This window comes from Helianthus annuus, chromosome 11 (assembly GCF_002127325.2).
Source record: "Helianthus annuus cultivar XRQ/B chromosome 11, HanXRQr2.0-SUNRISE, whole genome shotgun sequence".
Classification (NCBI taxonomy): Eukaryota; Viridiplantae; Streptophyta; class Magnoliopsida; order Asterales; family Asteraceae; genus Helianthus; species Helianthus annuus.
Window position 1 is genome coordinate 105688831 of NC_035443.2, and position 12793 is coordinate 105701623.

The 12793-nt window shown below is 37.3% G+C and overlaps 2 long non-coding RNA genes across 2 annotated transcripts; both read left to right on the forward strand.

The window, feature by feature from the left end:
• The first annotated feature begins 4246 nt into the window (after window positions 1–4246).
• LOC118483931 lies at window positions 4247–5989 on the forward strand. The gene is made up of 3 exons (XR_004872426.1): window positions 4247–4446; window positions 4557–4941; window positions 5953–5989. It is a non-coding gene; the product is annotated as an uncharacterized LOC118483931 (long non-coding RNA).
• Window positions 5990–10630: 4641 nt separating this feature from the next.
• LOC118483932 lies at window positions 10631–12408 on the forward strand. The gene is made up of 3 exons (XR_004872427.1): window positions 10631–10830; window positions 10955–11339; window positions 12355–12408. It is a non-coding gene; the product is annotated as an uncharacterized LOC118483932 (long non-coding RNA).
• Window positions 12409–12793: the final 385 nt, after the last annotated feature.

Consider the following 12793-nt stretch of genomic DNA (forward strand, 5'->3'; position numbering starts at 1 on the left):
GGTAAAATGATATGCATATATAGTTGTTTGCGCAAAACGTGAAGTTAAAATAGATTGAGTTGTCATGGGATGTAGAATCTAGTTTGTGCATGTAAGGAGGTATAAAACAGCTATCGGTTACGTGAAACGTACTTTGTAAAAGAATGGAAATACTACTACGATTTTAAAAGAGTTTACATAAGTTGAAAATTTGTTGGTTCTTATGAAGTTTCCTTGCCCACGTGTTTTGAATTTAATTAACTTATCGAGTACGGTTTTGGAAAAAAAAAATTAGGGGTTAACAAGTTCGCATCGCTTTAAATAACTTTGTATTAGAAAATTTTGAAGTTTACAAAATTCTTGTGAAAAAGTTAATCCTTAGAAAAAAGAATTTGGTATATGAACTTAGTGATCGTGAGAGGTGTCCTTAATAAAATGTTTTTTTTTTTTTTTGATGATCTTGGAAAGAGTTTCGATAAACGATCGGATAATATTTGTAATATTTTGTATGAAAAGTTGGTTTGACTATCAATTGAAAAATAACAATCTTTGTATAATATGATGCAAGACGAATGCGTTTTAGTAATTACGTGGAATACGAAATTTTGTGGGCAATGGATTTATTAAACCGACTAAGTTGGTGAGTAGCATTTCGTAAAGTTTTGAATATTGAGAAACAAGTGTCTACGGAAAAGTTAAAAATTTCACGTGTGTAAGCTATATGAAAATATAGATTGTAGGATAAGAAGCTCATTCATATAAACAATGCATTTTGAAATAATTAGAGATTTGACTAATGATAATCAATTTAGATGTATAAATGATCGCGTTTACATAACATAGTCTATTAAAAGAAAGTATCGGTAACGATCACCTAGGTAAGGGAATCACCCCTAACCCATTGGTGAGGTCGTTGTAAGATGAGAAAAAGAAGCGCAGTTAATCGTCAAGGTAAGGAAATCACTCCTATCTCGACGATATGTCTCCACTTGTTGTTACAAAAAGAAAAAATGTAAATAAAATTACGAGAAATTATGGATGCTAATAATGCGTAATCGTATGAAAAGTAATAGTATGATGTATACGCAAAAGTGAAATCTCACAAATAGTTCAAAATTGACAAGAGAGAATTTCATCATAAAAGATCCAAAATAATAAGGCGTAAGTTCGATAAAAAGAGACTTGGATGGTTCCAAAACGGAACGTTGACTAACCAAAGTGGTCGAAAGGTCATTCGAAATTGAAGAGCATGCTTTGGCCTAATAGATGGTATACTCTCGCCGACAAGTCGGTTAACGGTATTCGCCCTTCCGGTTACTACATGCCCCAATTCAATCGAAAATTCGAGACTTGGCGAGATTTATGTAAAATCAAGGAGTGGGACTAGTCGACTAGGTGCGGGTTTCACCCCTAGCTTGACGAGTTCGTACCCTAAGTGTGGTTGGTACTCGTTGGGTCGAAGTTTAATTTCGACACGTTAACGAGGGTCCACTAGAAAATGAATTTGAAATTTGAAATTTGAAATTTCCATTAAGATGTGGGTTTCACTCCTAACTTAATGGTGTAATTTCGTGCAACAAAATGAAATCAAGCAGGATGGGAGTTGTTTACCAAATTGTGGGTTTCACGCCTATTTTGGTAAACTCGTCTCTTTTGTATAATATGAGTGTTTTCGAGTTTAAGAAAAATCGAGTAAAATGCCTTAGGGAGAGCGTATGTTAAAAGGACAAACGAACAAGCATAAACACATAAGAAGGCATGTCGGGAGTAACACATAAGGATTAGGACAATAAAACGAGTATCAACACATAATACAACAAGTATCGAACATAATAGACAAGCATTAACACACAATGAAACAAATATTAACACATAAGGATGGCATGTCAAGTATTAACACATAAGTGACACATATGTTTAAAAGATCATAAGAGAATAAATAAGGCAAATAAAGTAGCATGCAAGTAGTTTCAAGTAAAACATACGAATAAAGCTCTAAAACTATAGACTAGGTTAAAGCATTCCTACTTTTCCTAATTCCCTATAGTTATGGCTCTGATACCAATCTGTCACACCCCAACCGATGGCGGAAACATCGGGATGAGACGAAGTGTGTAGATTGCTCAAAACGTCATAACACTATGTGACAATAATTAATTTAAATTCAAATTTCATTTCGAAACTAAAAGTCATACATGATTTAAAAAAAGGAAATAACAACATTGTTTCAACAAGTAACATAACAAACAAAAGATAGAATATTCTAGGCGTGTATCTAGTCCACCCTAAACTTGTTTCATGAATCATCCATACTTCAATAATCAACCTGCAACATGTATTAAAATAGAGTTTCAATGCAAAAGCAAAGAGCGAGTATACAAGTTGTTTACATAGCATAATAGAATAAAACTCATATCCAACATGAACATAATAAAATAGTTTCAACGTGCTAGTTTACGTAGTCCAAGTGATAGCCCAAGTTTCCCAATGCGTTTAAGTACCTAACCCAAAGTTTCACGGGAGGTTGATATGTCTCCTCCTAACAATACCCCAAAGACTAACGGGGAGGTGCATTACTCCTATAGCGCTACTATTGTTAAGGCGGAACTGCACACAAGAATTAAACGTTCACATAGCACAAAATAGTCTCAAGATTCACAAGTTTCATGTTTCATGTTTAAATGGATAGAGTAAGTTTCAAATAAGTTTCAAGTGTCATGTGCGTTTAATATAGAATACATGTTGCACCCAAAGTGTTAAAAGTAAAAAATGGGTTCGAGTATACTCACATTGATTGCGTTTGCGATTTCTTAAATTTTCGCACGAGTAAAGATGGAGGAAAGTCCATGAGAATGAACGAAATGGTTATCCTAGAGTCAAGATTGAAAGAGAAAAGGTACTAATTAAATAAAATATTTGAACTAGTTATATGCTAATATTATGAATCAGTTAATAGTTGATTATAAATGGGATTAATTGACTTATTAGACTATCTTATTAGGCTTAATAGTTGATAGTGGAAGCATGTTCATAAAAAGAAACTGATATTAACTTTTGTTGAAGGGTTTCAAAATGAGTTATTATTATTACTATATTTCTTTTATATAATATTCAAAACAACATTAGTTAAACAAATGAAATTAACTTTGTAGAACTAAGTTGATACATGATGGGCGTGAATAAAATGTTTTACAATTAAATCCAAAACTTATTAACTTATGTTAAAAAAAAACTAGAACTAGTTTACAATATATTATAATGAAACGGTTCCCTATTCCATTGCTTAAAACCTTGAATTCAAGTATAATAAATAATAATTTAAAAAGTAATGGTGTGCACATTTTCGCTTCAAGTGCCGTATGTGACAACCGGTGATTAACGGCCTCTAATTATGCGATTAACCAACGTTTAAGGCGATAATTAATAGTGTTTAAGGCACGAATTAACTTAATTAGGCTTCTGGAATGCCTAGGAACGTTTATCTGACGTTACACTGCGCGTATGATGATTTCTTGGAAATATGCTAAGCGATAAACGATAACGAACTGATGCTGTACAAATTACTGACCACGCTGACAAATACGAAGTTTATACATATAACTTATACATACGATGTGATTTTGCGAAAATATTATCCTTTCGAACGAGACAAAGCGCAAACGTGAACGAAAAACGCGGAAACAGTAACGCGTCGACATTCAACGAGAAAACGAAGCACCTGACTCGAATTTTCACCTCGACATTAATATATTATGATATATTTAGCTTCGTTTTTCAATTTTATTACCCGTAGTTGAAACGGATCGAAAAACGGATTAGAAACGACACTAGAAACATTTTACGCGATTTAACGCGACGGACGAGCATACGAGCATATTAAAGACTCACGACGTGATTTAAAGTGAATTCGACCCTGGAAAATTATTTTATGACCTTATACGATGTTCGGGTGCAGAAACGGGCTTCAGAGATGTGATCGGGCCTCTCAAAAAAATTGGTAACACTCTAATGGGCCCTGGGCCCAACCCAAATTTAGAACCTAAGTATAAAAAGGTTCCTTAAACTCATTCTCTTCATTTTGCAAGAAACCCTAGCCAGACATATGCAGCCGCCACCCCCCCTCCTTCGTTCACTCTCTGATGACCGGCGACGAGCCGGCTGCCGGCGCCATACTCCGGCGGTCGCACCTCAAACCCACACACTCACACCTAAACCCCTCCCCTCGTCTCTTCGTCGAACAACAAAGACGGCAGCGGTGGTCGCCGCCTGTTCTGCGGCCACATACAACCACCACCCCCTCTCGTTCTCTCTCACTCGATGTCCAGGTCGGACCGACTCCGGCCGTATTCCTTCAATGACGACGATGATGTTGAAGATGGCGACAAGATGTAGTTGATGATGAGGTGATGGGGTGGCTGACGGCGGCACCGTCGGAGCCACAACAGCGGCGGCGGCGGCAGTGAAGTGGTAAACACGTTCAAGATTTCTTTTTTTTTCTCTTTCTTTGGTTGTTTCGGGCTCGGATCAGACGCCGGATAGATGGGTTCGCACAAACGGATGTGTTTATTTTTGTGCAGGTCCTACGTAGACTCGGTTTCTGTTCAAGTTTTGGTCTCGGTTCAAGTGGTTCTGATTTGGTTCGAGTTTTAACTCAGATCCGGTGCAAGCCAGTTGTCGGTCAACATTTAGGTTTCTATTTCGGGTCAGATTTTCACTCGTGTCTCGGTTCAACTTGGGTCACGACCGAGTCAACTCAGCTTGTGTTTGGTCAAGTCCAGTCAAAACAGCAGTCAACCCGGTGTTCGGGTCAACAGAGGTCAACGGCTCGGTTCACAGTTCGGGTCAGTCGCGGTCAACAGGTCAAAGCGGTCAACCCGGGTCAGACCCGGTCAACTCAGCGAGTCAACTCGGTTAACCCAGTTGACTCGGTCAACTCAGTTAGTGTTTTGACACGAGGAGATGGTAAAGATTTAGGACATGATTATTATTTACGTTATTTAGTTTTAACTCATAACGTGACCGAGCTCGACCGATACCTTTAGCAACTTTTTACACTTTATTTTGGCGTATTTGATGAAAATTTATATATATATATTGCGTGAGTTGATTGAATAAATGTTGAATTTTGAATTTATATCGACACTTTAGATGTCGGGTTATTCCAAAAACAGAGGAAACTCTGCCCGATTTTCATAAAAATCCGAAACACGACACGTATTTCTATCTTCAAGATGACACTTAAAGGAATTCAAGTTTTATTATTAAATAAATATAAAGATATATTTAATTGGGCGACGATTTGCGAAACACGTTGAAACTAGCACACTTTTATAAAATAAATATAATTAGTTATTATATTTATCTCGACCGACAAAAACTCGAAAACTCTTATAAAATAAACAAAATTATATATATACTTATTTCAAACGTTTAAAACTTGGAAACCTTTTTACGAAATAAATATCATATGTAATAACTCCCAAATAACAAAGACGCGGAATTTTCTTTCAAAAAAACAAATATAATTAGTTATGATTATTTCGAACATCCGATAATCCGAGCGTCTTTATAAAATAAATATAATAGTTTATATTTATTCATACATCGCGAATTCAAATATTTATTTCACACGTCAACTTTAAACGCCTTTGTGAACTAAATATAGTTGTTATGTATATTTCAAGCGTCGACGACTCGAATACTTTCGAGTGCTTTGGTAACCATAGTATATTTGTTTATATCCGTTTCAACCATCTTCGAGTATATATATATATATATGTATATATATATTTATTTATGTCCATCCTACGAAAACTACAACAGTATGTTACTGTATCATATACGACGTTTCGTATACGTACCATTAATCATCTACACCTTCCCTCGTAGAGTCGTTTTGTTAGCGACTCGGTAGAGCTCGGACACGTAGTTTAACTACGTTGATTAATTAGAAAACTTTTATTCCTTGATTAGGAATGCTTTAGTTGCACGCTAGCGAGTTCACATTCTTGAAATGACATCACAGAATCACTTTTAGCTAGCTTTGCACAGGATTGTCAAGGTGAGTTCATAAACCCCACTTTTTACTGTTTTTACATTTTTATAAATGTTTTCGGGGTGGAAAGACATGCAAGTTTTTGCAAAAGAAAACACTATTTCGATGAACGAAAACACATCCTTATAAACCATGTTGCAAATGAATTTCAACGAACTCGAAAGGTTTATACTAAACATACCGGTTTTACAAAACAAACGCGTATTTTCGCAAACATGCATGATTTTCATGACTAGTGACGAGAATGTCCTAGTTACAACAACGGAACTAGGTTGGCCTGCGTATGAAAAACGAGACAACTCAGCGAGATCATGTCCCCCTTTTCTTTCAACGTTTCGGGTTACAACTTTCGGGGGAAAATACATGTCAAACTTAGGTATGATTAAGTTATGGAATGAACTCTTAGATCATGTGAGCATAGGCTGTAACTGAGGTGCCATTAATCCTTTTGAGGACCAAGGAACAAAGGTTAGATCTAATGGGTACGGGCGAGCCCCACTCACGGTCCATGGGTGACCACTTAGAGTGCTGTTGTGTCCCAGTCGAGGTGATTCGACACTAAAAATTGCCTACGCGGGTTGAGTACCTCCTATGTCGTCGCATATATTAATGTCCTCGCGAAACATTAATGATCAACATGTTCATAGACGCTTTACATACCAACTTACAACACTATAACTTTCAAATGTTTTAATATTCATTTGACGCAAACTCATAATACATGTATTTACAAACTTTGATGATGTTTTCAACTTATGTACAAGTAAGAGGACGAGTTGGTCCTGTTTACAAAGACTCTCGTGGGCTAGACTCACAGCTTTTCATATATCATGCCAAGAAAATAATTTTACTATATTTTCTCAAAAACTTTAAAACCGGTTATCAAAAAGATTTATTTTAAATCTTTTCAAAACAAACTATGAACTCGCTCAACTTTATGTTGACTTTTTCGCATGTTCTTTCTCAGGTTGCATTTTCAAAGTTATGGCACGGTTGGAATAGGAGAACCATATGGAGTCGAGTACTTAGTGGGCGTTCGCTTTTCTAGAAGTCTTATCTTAACTGCTTCCGCTGTGCAATGAAGATACCAGTCCAGTCACGCCAGCTCTGATATTTCGGGGTGTGACAGATTGGTATCAGAGCTATAGGTTTCAGCGAATTAGGTTTCTGTAGAGATACCTAGGCTTTAACCTCATTATCCTCTGGGGACTTAGAATTTTTAAGACTTTGAATACATACAGAACGCCTAAGACTCGAATATGGGTTCCAACCGTTGCCGAATACTATGAGTCAACTGTTTTGATTTTAAACATGCACAAGAGTTGCGTTTGATACACGATACACAAAACGGTTACACACCAATAAGAAAAACCTGGAGGGTTTTGATAACACGCATATAAGACCTTTGAAAAACTCTTGATGAGAAACTTATGTCGAAATTCATTAAAGGTCCCCACGTAGGAGCCGCGAGTATTAACTCGGGCACACGCTATTATCTATGATGTCTATGCTATTTTAACTACCTGAGCAGGTAATCTACATGGAACGAAACACTAGTGCGCGAGTACACATGAAACTTTAACTGTACATTAGCGGACGTTGAAGTATATCACACATGACTTTCGAGGCAAGGCCTTGGGGAAAACACAAACGGTCACGACAATAATGATGCTAATTCCGTCAGCGGGAGAACAACAACAACCGAAATGCAGTACTTTGCCACGTGATCCTGCAAATGACACGAGTCACGCTGAGGTATATTGAAGCAAGATTTCACAACAGTCGATACTTAGTCTAAAGAGACTCACAATTGTTGGCGCTGCAAAAGAAGTCACACATCTTCGCACCCCCCTATTTCATTAAGGCGATTACACTATGTTCGACATTCATTGGAAATGTCACCTAACAACCAATCATCACGTGAACTTCCACGTAAAGTCCTTAAATTTCTTTTGTTGAAATTTCGACTTCTTACATATAGTGAGTAGATTTTTGCATTTCTACTCCCCCTTAATGATCGTTGCACCACAAAAATTTTCTTTCATGATAGCGAACACTCGTTGCTTATTTCTTGACAAATTCGTACGCTATACATGCATTGTTTGCTACGCATGTGGTTTCACTTCGAATGGTTGTTTTGTCAACATCTCATATATTATTTCGCTATACTAAATCTTTGCATTGTGTTCTAGATGACCCGTATTATTGCAAAGTGTTGACTCCTTGGTATCGAGTCAACGGAATTCTTTGAAAACTCATTTTCTTTTCAAGTTACATACATGGTTTGTCTGCTGTAACCATGTCTAAACTTTCTCATTGATACATGAATTCATTATTGGATTATGTTTCAACCAAGTTCAATTGATTGAACTTGCTCGTAATATATATTCGATTTAAGATTCCATATGATGGATTGAGGCCATCATATTCGAAATAATCCCAACAAGCACTTCATTTGCTTTGAACCATAACATGCTTGTCTGGTCTTCGTCTTCATTAAATCGTTTCTTTGATCACGATTACCTTGTGGTGGCGTTTTTCACAAGTTTGAAGCTTGCGCTACTCTCGTTGCTCACCTGATGTACGGATTTAATTATTTATTTATTTGTTTATTGATATTAAATCTGTTTTGTTGATTTATCATGTTAAATCAGTCTTAATACAATTGTGTGTTAAGACAATGGTACACAAGTTCATGTCATATTTCGGTGTGCCTCTTAACGGTTCTTTCACCATCGAGCGAACATTTCGTGATATTCATTGTTTTTCATCTTCGCTCGAAAACATTATTTATTTGTTTCATTATCAATTGAAAATCCTATGTGATTTGTTTGGAGCAAATATTCGTAATTACTTCGTTAAACCTTTCATTCGATTTCAAACACAGTGGTACTTGTTGATCACCGCTATTAATGAATTGTTTCATTCACTACGACACCTTGTGGTGTCAATATAAACTCGTAGCTTGGGCTAATCGTGATCGAGCGCTTCATGCAAAACACGGTGATACTTTCTTGATCATCGTTATTACTGAGTTATTTCACTCATTACGACACCTTGTGGTGTCGGTATTAACTTGTAGTTTGGGTTAATCACGATCAGTCGTTCATGCGAAACTATATATGCTTTTCGTTTGACTCATCATTTAAATAGTCTTAATGCAATTATGTATTAAGACGATGATACACCAGGTTCGGTTGTATTTCATTTCGGTGAATCCTTGCAACACGTTGATTTTATTCATTTAATGGTTCAAGAGTTGATAAATCATTTTTACGATTCTACTTATTTGAGTTTGTTGAATTCGAGTTTCACTTATACAACAACCAACGCTAGATTCCGTTGGTATTATATTCTGTTGTTTCAAAAATTGATCGCAGTTTGTGAACGTTCATTTGGAATTCCATTGGTTGAATTTCCTCTTCTGTTGAATCTGGTAAAGCTAGTCACATTGGTGATAGTATCACAACATCTCGTTCACTTGACATCGATTTCTAGAACAAACTCAGTTGAACCGTTGGGTTCCTACCGATGCAAAATGTCTTTACACTCACAAAATCTGAATCAGTTTTGATTCGATTAGGCGGTCATTCACTTTGGTATTATTCGGACTTACCTAGGAACGACACAACTTTGAGGAGATAACATACACTAAATTTCGAGGACGAAATTTCTGCAACAGGGGGAGAATGTGACAACCGGTGATTAACGGCCTCTAATTATGCGATTAACCAACGTTTAAGGCGATAATTAATAGTGTTTAAGGCACGAATTAACTTAATTAGGCTTCTGGAATGCCTAGGAACGTTTATCTGACGTTACAGTGCGCGTATGATGATTTCTTGGAAATATGCTAAGGGATAAACGATAACGAACTGATGCTGTACAAACTACTGACCACGCTGACAAATATGAAGTTTATACGTATAACTTATACATACGATGTGATTTTGCGAAAATATTATCCTTTCGAACGAGACAAAGCGCAAACGTGAACGAAAAACGCGGAAACAGTAACGCGTCGACATTCAACGAGAAAACGAAGCACCTGACTCGAATTTTCACCTCGACATTAATATATTATGATATATTTAGCTTCGTTTTTCAATTTTATTACCCGTAGTTGAAACGGATCGAAAAACGGATTAGAAACGACACTAGAAACATTTTACGCGATTTAACGCGACGGACGAGCATACGCGCATATTAAAGACTCACGACGTGATTTAAAGTGAATTCGACCCTGGAAAATTATTTTATGACCTTATACGATGTTCGGGTGCAGAAACGGGCTTTGGAGATGTGATCGGGCCTCTCAAAAAAATTGGTAACACTCTAATGGGCCCTGGGCCCAACCCAAATTTAGAACCTAAGTATAAAAAGGTTCCTTAAACTCATTCTCTTCATTTTGCAAGAAACCCTAGCCAGACATATGCAGCCGCCACCCCCCTCCTTTGTTCACTCTCTGATGACCGGCGACGAGCCGGCTGCCGGCGCCATACTCCGGCGGTCGCACCTCAAACCCACACACTCACACCTAAACCCCTCCCCTCGTCTCTTCGTCGAACAACAAAGACGGCAGCGGTGGTCGCCGCCTGTTCTGCGGCCACATACAACCACCACCCCCTCTCGTTCTCTCTCACTCGATGTCCAGGTCGGACCGACTCCGGCCGTATTCCTTCAATGACGACGATGATGTTGAAGATGGCGACAAGATGTAGTTGATGATGAGGTGATGGGGTGGCTGACGGCGGCACCGTCGGAGCCACAACAGCGGCGGCGGCGGCAGTGAAGTGGTAAACACGTTCAAGATTTCTTTTTGTTTGAAGTTTTTTTTTTCTCTTTCTTTGGTTGTTTCGGGCTCGGATCAGACGCCGGATAGATGGGTTCGCACAAACGGATGTGTTTATTTTTGTGCAGGTCCTACGTAGACTCGGTTTCTGTTCAAGTTTTGGTCTCGGTTCAAGTGGTTCTGATTTGGTTCGAGTTTTAACTCAGATCCGGTGCAAGCCAGTTGTCGGTCAACATTTAGGTTTCTATTTCGGGTCAGATTTTCACTCGTGTCTCGGTTCAACTTGGGTCACGACCGAGTCAACTCAGCTTGTGTTTGGTCAAGTCCAGTCAAAACAGCAGTCAACCCGGTGTTCGGGTCAACAGAGGTCAACGGCTCGGTTCACAGTTCGGGTCAGTCGCGGTCAACAGGTCAAAGCGGTCAACCCGGGTCAGACCCGGTCAACTCAGCGAGTCAACTCGGTTAACCCAGTTGACTCGGTCAACTCAGTTAGTGTTTTGACACGAGGAGATGGTAAAGATTTAGGACACGATTATTATTTACGTTATTTAGTTTTAACTCATAACGTGACCGAGCTCGACCGATACCTTTAGCAACTTTTTACACTTTATTTTGGCGTATTTGATGAAAAGTTATATATATATATATATATTGCGTGAGTTGATTGAATAAATGTTGAATTTTGAATTTATATCGACACTTTAGATGTCGGGTTATTCCAAAAACAGAGGAAACTCTGCCCGATTTTCATAAAAATCCGAAACACGACACGTATTTCTATCTTCAAGATGACACTTAAAGGAATTCGAGTTTTATTATTAAATAAATATAAAGATATATTTAATTGGGCGACGATTTGCGAAACACGTTGTAACTAGCACACTTTTATAAAATAAATATAATTAGTTATTATATTTATCTCGACCGACAAAAACTCGAAAACTCTTATAAAATAAACAAAATTATATATATACTTATTTCAAACGTTTAAAACTTGGAAACCTTTTTACGAAATAAATATCATATGTAATAACTCCCAAATAACAAAGACGCGGAATTTTCTTTCAAAAAAACAAATATAATTAGTTATGATTATTTCGAACATCCGATAATCCGAGCGTCTTTATAAAATAAATATAATAGTTTATATTTATTCATACATCGCGAATTCAAATATTTATTTCACACGTCAACTTTAAACGCCTTTGTGAACTAAATATAGTTGTTATGTATATTTCAAGCGTCGACGACTCGAATACTTTCGAGTGCTTTGGTAACCATAGTATATTTGTTTATATCCGTTTCAACCATCTTCGAGTATATATATATATGTATATATATATATTTATTTATGTCCATCCTACGAAAACTACAACAGTATGTTACTGTATCATATACGACGTTTCGTATACGTACCATTAATCATCTACACCTTCCCTCGTAGAGTCGTTTTGTTAGCGACTCGGTAGAGCTCGGACACGTAGTTTAACTACGTTGATTAATTAGAAAACTTTTATTCCTTGATTAGGAATGCTTTAGTTGCACGCTAGCGAGTTCACATTCTTGGAATGACATCACAGAATCACTTTTAGCTAGCTTTGCACAGGATTGTCAAGGTGAGTTCATAAACCCCACTTTTTACTGTTTTTACATTTTTATAAATGTTTTCGGGGTGGAAAGACATGCAAGTTTTTGCAAAAGAAAACACTATTTCGATGAACGAAAACACATCCTCTATAAACCATGTTGCAAATGAATTTCAACGAACTCGAAAGGTTTATACTAAACATACCGGTTTTACAAAACAAACGTGTATTTTCGCAAACATGCATGATTTTCATGACTAGTGACGAGAATGTCCTAGTTACAACAACGGAACTGGGTTGGCCTGCGTACGAAAAACGAGACAACTCAGCGAGATCATGTCCCCCTTTTCTTTCAACGTTTCGGGTTACAACTTTCGGGGG